Below are 6,300 nucleotides of genomic sequence, written 5' to 3'. Positions count from 1 at the left end.
TTAAATCGTTCGGTTACGTGGTATGAGTGTGACTTGCGGTGTTGGTTAATTTGGGGGGCTGGAAGTGTTTCTGCATAGTGCTTGTGTTAGCCAGGTATACATATATATATATATATATAGATCTATATATCTATATATAGATCTATATATATATAGATCTATATATCTAGATCTATATATATATAATCTATATATCTATATATAGATCTATTTTATATATTTTTATATATATATATATTTTTATATATAATTATATTTATATATAGATCTATAGATCTATATATATATATATATATATATATAGATCTATATATATATATATATAGATCTATATATATAGATATATAGATCTATATATATATATATATATATATATATAGATATATATATAGATCTATCTCTATAGGTATCTATATAGATGTATCTCGTCTGTGGGAGATGGTTTTGCTTTTTCAGTTTTAAATTGTTATTTTTCTTCTACACGTTTTCAACGCTTATTTCTACATCCCATATTTTATGATTTATCAATTTGACCCGAAGTCAACACAAGGGTTAATCAAAATAAAGAGATTTATTTAGATTTAATGAATCTGTGGAGGTTTTATTTGGTAATACAATAACCGTGTGAGTAAAAGTGATGACCAGAGTCTGGTGGAATAAACTGAACTCAGATATTTTTTATAATTGCCCCATTTGCTGAAGAGAGATGTTGGAACAGAAGAATTATAATACAATATAATAAAATATGTCTGAAAACAGCTGAAATAAACATAACATTTAAATAATAATAATAATAATAATGTGTCAGTTTGTTGTGAAGCAGCAAAATAAAAACAGGTCCAGGTTTGGTTTCAGGACTACAGGAGAAAGAGAGTTTTAGTTCATTAAATATATAAACCTTTGATTTCCTTTCACACATTTAGAAACTAACGTGTTATAATCTGATAATAACAGCTGGTAAGCTTTTTATATCTCGTTATCATGTTATTACACAGTTACAGCACTTTAATCATCAGCTACCAGTTTCCTACTGAACTCAGAATTAAATAATCTGTTTACAGACACCGTGGTCACAGAGACAACACGGTAACCATAGCAACACGCTGCACACCGTTCAGACGCTCAACGTGCCCGAGACTACACCACAGATGCATTCTGGGATAGAACAACATGCTCTGGTTTATCAGCATTTCTTTAAACCAATCACAATCATCGTGGGTGGGGCTAAGCTCCGGACGGAGCCACAGGGCCTCTAAATAGTCTCGGGGGGGGGGGCGCGTGCACGGAGGGAAGAGTGTGCAGGAGGGAGGTGTGTGCACGGAGGGAAGAGTGTGCGGGGAGGGGCGTGTGCACGGAGGGAGGCGTAAACATCGCGGTCTCAGGATCTCAGCACTCAAAAACATCAGCGTGTCTCTTTCCACTTTCTCTTTATTTGTAGTTTCTTTATTTGTAGTTCCATATCTTTATTTGTAGTTCCATGTCTTTATTTGTAGTTTTGAGTGTCAGTAAACTTGGATAAGCTCCGCCCACTCTGCTGGAGGCCACACCCCGTTTTCCTGCACGTTGCTAGGCGACGTCTTCCAGTCCCAGCTCCTCACCGGGACGTTCCAGGCCGCGCCGTAGTTTGCCGTCACGTAGTCGAGCGTTTCACACGGGACTCGAACCTTCAGCTCCAGAAGCTCCGCCCAGCACAGAGAGAAGGGCGGGAACACATACCTGAATCACAAAAAACTTTATTTAAAACAAACAGGTTTGACAGCAGCGGCGAACATACCTGACGGAGAAAACCTAAAACTATGGCGTCAGGGTCAAGTCATATCTGCCGAGCACAGATCGTACTCTTCAGTTCACGAGGACAGCGAAGCAATGGCTCCTAAAACTTAGCATATTATTATCATAATAATGATAATAATAATGGCCGCTGGGTAGGGCTGCACAATTAATCAGAATTTTATCCAAATCAGAATATGGACTAGTGCAATATCCAAATCACTATATGGACTAGTAGTGCAATATCCAAATCACTATATGGACTAGTGAAATATCCAAATCACTATATGGACTAGTGCAATATCCAAATCACTATATGGACTAGTGCAATATCCAAATCAGAATATGGACTAGTGCAATATCCAAATCACTATATGGACTAGTGCAATATCCAAATCACTATATGGACTAGTGCAATATCCAAATCACTATATGGACTAGTAGTGCAATATCCAAATCAGAATATGGACTAGTGCAATATCCAAATCACTATATGGACTAGTGCAATATCCAAATCACTATATGGACTAGTGCAATATCCAAATCAGAATATGGACTAGTGCAATATCCAAATCACTATATGGACTAGTGCAATATCCAAATCACAGGTCGGGGAAATATCACAAGAGGGGTGCAATATTTATTAGAGGCAAACGTGTCCAACCGTTCTGAATATCCTGGACTACAAATCCCATCCTACTGACTACAAATCCCATCCTACTGACTACACATCCCATCCTACTGACTACAAATCCCATCCTACTGACTACAAATCCCATCCTACAGACTACAGACTACACATCCCATCCTACTGACTACAAATCCCATCCTACTGACTACAAATCCCATCCTACAGACTACAGACTACACATCCCATCCTACAGACTACACATCCCATCCTACAGACTACAAATCCTACACTACAGACTACACATCCCATCCTACAGACTACACATCCCATCCTACAGACTACAGACTACACATCCCATCCTACTGACTACAGACTACAAATCCCATCCTACTGACTACAAATCCCATCCTACTGACTACACATCCCATCCTACAGACTACAAATCCCATCCTACTGACTACAAATCCCATCCTACAGACTACACATCCCATCCCTAAGACTACACACCACATATCCCACCCCACAACCACATCCTACAGACCACACAGACTACATCCCATCCTACAGACTACACATCCCATCCTACAGACTACAGACTACACATCCCATCCTACTGACTACATCCTACTGACTACAGACTACACATCCCATCCTACAGACTACACATCCCATCCTACAGACTACACATCCCATCCTACAGACTACAAATCCCATCCTACAGACTACAGACTACACATCCCATCCTACAGACTACATCCTACTGACTACATCCTACTGACTACAGACTACACATCCCATCCTACTGACTACAGACTACACATCCCATACTACTGACTACAGACTACACATCCCATCCTACTGACTACATTTTGTTGAAAGGGAAGCAATGGCTCCTAAAACTTAGCATATTATTATCATAATAATGATAATAATAATGGCCACTGGGTAGGGCTGCACAATTAATCACAATTTTATTCAAATCACTATATGGACTAGTGCAATATCCAAATCACTATATGGACTAGTGCAATATCCAAATCACTATATGGACTAGTGCAATATCCAAATCACTATATGGACTAGTGCAATATCCAAATCACTATATGGACTAGTGCAATATCCAAATCAGAATATGGACTAGTGCAATATCCAAATCACTATATGGACTAGTGCAATAAAACAGTTGGCTAGTGCAATATCCAAATCACTATTGCTAGTTATCAAAGATAGTTATCAAATCACTATATGGACTAGTAGTACAATTCCAAATCAGAATATGGACTAGTGCAATATCTACTATATATAGTGCATCCAAACATAGTAGTGTATCAAGTGCATATCAAATCCTAATGGTGTAGTAATATCCAAATCATATGCTAGTGCAATATCCAAATCACTATGGACTGTGCAATATCCAAATCACTATATGGACTAGTGCAATATCAAATCACTATATGGCTAGTATTATATCCAAATCACTATTGCTAGTGCAATATCAAATCACATATGCTAGTTCAATATCCAAACCTATATGGCGTGATATCCAAATCCTATTTCAAAATTATATGGCTGTGCAATATCCAAACCTATATGCTATTTATCCAAATTATATGGCTAGTGCAATATCCAAATCACTATATGGACTAGTGCAATATCCAAATATATATGGACTAGTGCAATATCCAATCACATATGGACTAGTGCAATATCAAATCACTATATGGACTAGTCATATCCAAATAATATGGTAGTGCATCATCCAATGCAGTAGTGCAATATCCAAATCAAATATGGTAGTATAATATCCAAATCACTATATGGACTATGCAATATCCAAATCACTATATGATAGTCAATATCCCTATATGGACTAGTGCAATATCCAAATCAATATGACTAGTGCAATATCCAAAATCACATATGGACTAGTGCAATCCAATCACAATATGTGTTCATCATATGTATTCACCATTGTGTTATATGCTAGTTAATATCCAAATGGACTAGTGAATATCCAAATTGTATCTCCCTCCTCCTCTCCTTTCCCACCCCCATACTCCATCACACCCATCTCCTCTCCATTACCTCCCATCCCCCCCCCCCCCCCTCTCCACCATCATCATCCACCCACATCCCATTTCCTGGTTCATTGGTTTCCTGCTCCATACATAGAGGTTGCGTCTTCTTTCGGTTTCCGGGTTTGGGTTTCTGGGGTTTTGGGTTGGCTTTCTGGTTTCTGGTTTCCTGGGTTTCCTGGGGTTTCCTGGGTTTCCTGGTTTCTGGGGTTTCCTGGGGTTCTGTTTTGGGTTTCCTGGGTTTCCTGGGTTTTGGGTTTTGGGGTCTGGTTGGGGTTTCCTTTCTGGGGTTTCCTGGGGTTTCCTGGGTTTCCTGGGGTTTCCTGGGTTTCTGGGTTTCCTGGGGTTTCTGGTTTCCATGGGGTTTCCTGGGGTTTCAGGGGGTTTCCTACAGGGGTTTAACAGGTTCAGGGGTTTCTGGGGTTCCTGGGTTTGGTTTTTTTTTTTTGGGTTTCTGGGGTTTTTGGTTTTTTTTTTTTTTTTTTTTTTGGGGTTTCTGGGTTTCACACACACACAGGCCACAGGGTTCTGGGGTTTCCGGGGTTTCTGGGGTTTCTACACACACACACACTGGGGTTTACACACACACACACACACACACACACAGGACACACAGGGGGCCACCACACTGGAGGACATGGAGGCCACCTGGCCGCAAGGGCCCTGGCCGGGGCCGGGCCGGAGCCGGGGGGCCGGGGCTGGGGCCCCACTGGGAGGACCACATGGTTGGTGGGCCATGAGGACTGGAGGACCTGGAGGCCACCACTGGGCCACATGGGAGGCGGAGGCCTGGAGGGGCCACCTGGAGGCCTGGAGGCCCCTGGGGAGGCCTGGGACCCCACAAGGAGGACACCAGGGAGGACCACTGGGTGAGGCCACAAAACTGCAGGAGGGGGCCGAGGACACTGGAGACCACTGGGGGGCACTGAGGACCACCAGGGACCACACAGAGAGGACACACACACACACACAGAGAGACACACACAAAGAACACACAGAGACACACACACACAGGAGAGACACACACACACACAGAGAGACACACACAGGAGAGGACACACACACACACAAGAGAGACACACACACACAGAGAGAGACACACACAGAGACAGAGACATACACACAGAGGGAGACACACACACAGAGAGACACACAGAGAGAGACACACACACACAGAGAGAGCACACACAGAGAGACACACACACACAGAGACACACACACACAGAGAGACACACACACACAGCACACAGAGGAGAGACACACACAGGAGGACACACACACACAGAGAGAGACACACAGAGAGAGACACACACACACACACACACACACACACACAGAGGAGACACACACACACACAGAGAGAGACACACACACACACACAGGAGAGAGAGAGAGACACACACACACACACACAGAGAGACACACACACACACACAGGAGAGACACACACACACACACACAGAGACACACACACACACACACAGAGGAGAGACACACACACACACAGAGAGAGACACACACACACACACAGGAGACACACACACACACACAGGAGACACACACACACACACACAGAGGAGACACACACACACACAGAGGAGACACACACACACACACAGAGAGAACACACACACACACACACAGAAGAGACACACACACACACACAGAGAGACACACACACACACAGAGAGAGACACACACACACACACAGAGAGACACACACACACACACAGAGACACACACACACACACAGAGGACACACACACACACACAGAGAGGACACACACACACACACAGAGAGACACACACACACACACACACAGA

The 6,300-nt window shown here is 42.5% G+C and overlaps 1 protein-coding gene across 1 annotated transcript in view; it reads right to left on the bottom strand.

Annotated features, from left to right (window-relative positions):
- Window positions 1-6,300, bottom strand: part of LOC120545317 — a 376,621-nt gene that overhangs the window by 144,255 nt on the left and 226,066 nt on the right. The gene's annotated exons all lie outside the window — the stretch shown is intronic.

Source organism: Perca fluviatilis, chromosome 17 (assembly GCF_010015445.1).
Source record: "Perca fluviatilis chromosome 17, GENO_Pfluv_1.0, whole genome shotgun sequence".
Classification (NCBI taxonomy): domain Eukaryota; kingdom Metazoa; phylum Chordata; class Actinopteri; order Perciformes; family Percidae; genus Perca; species Perca fluviatilis.
The sequence above is the reverse complement of the archived record's forward strand: the minus strand, read 5'-3'. Positions and strand labels throughout refer to the sequence as shown.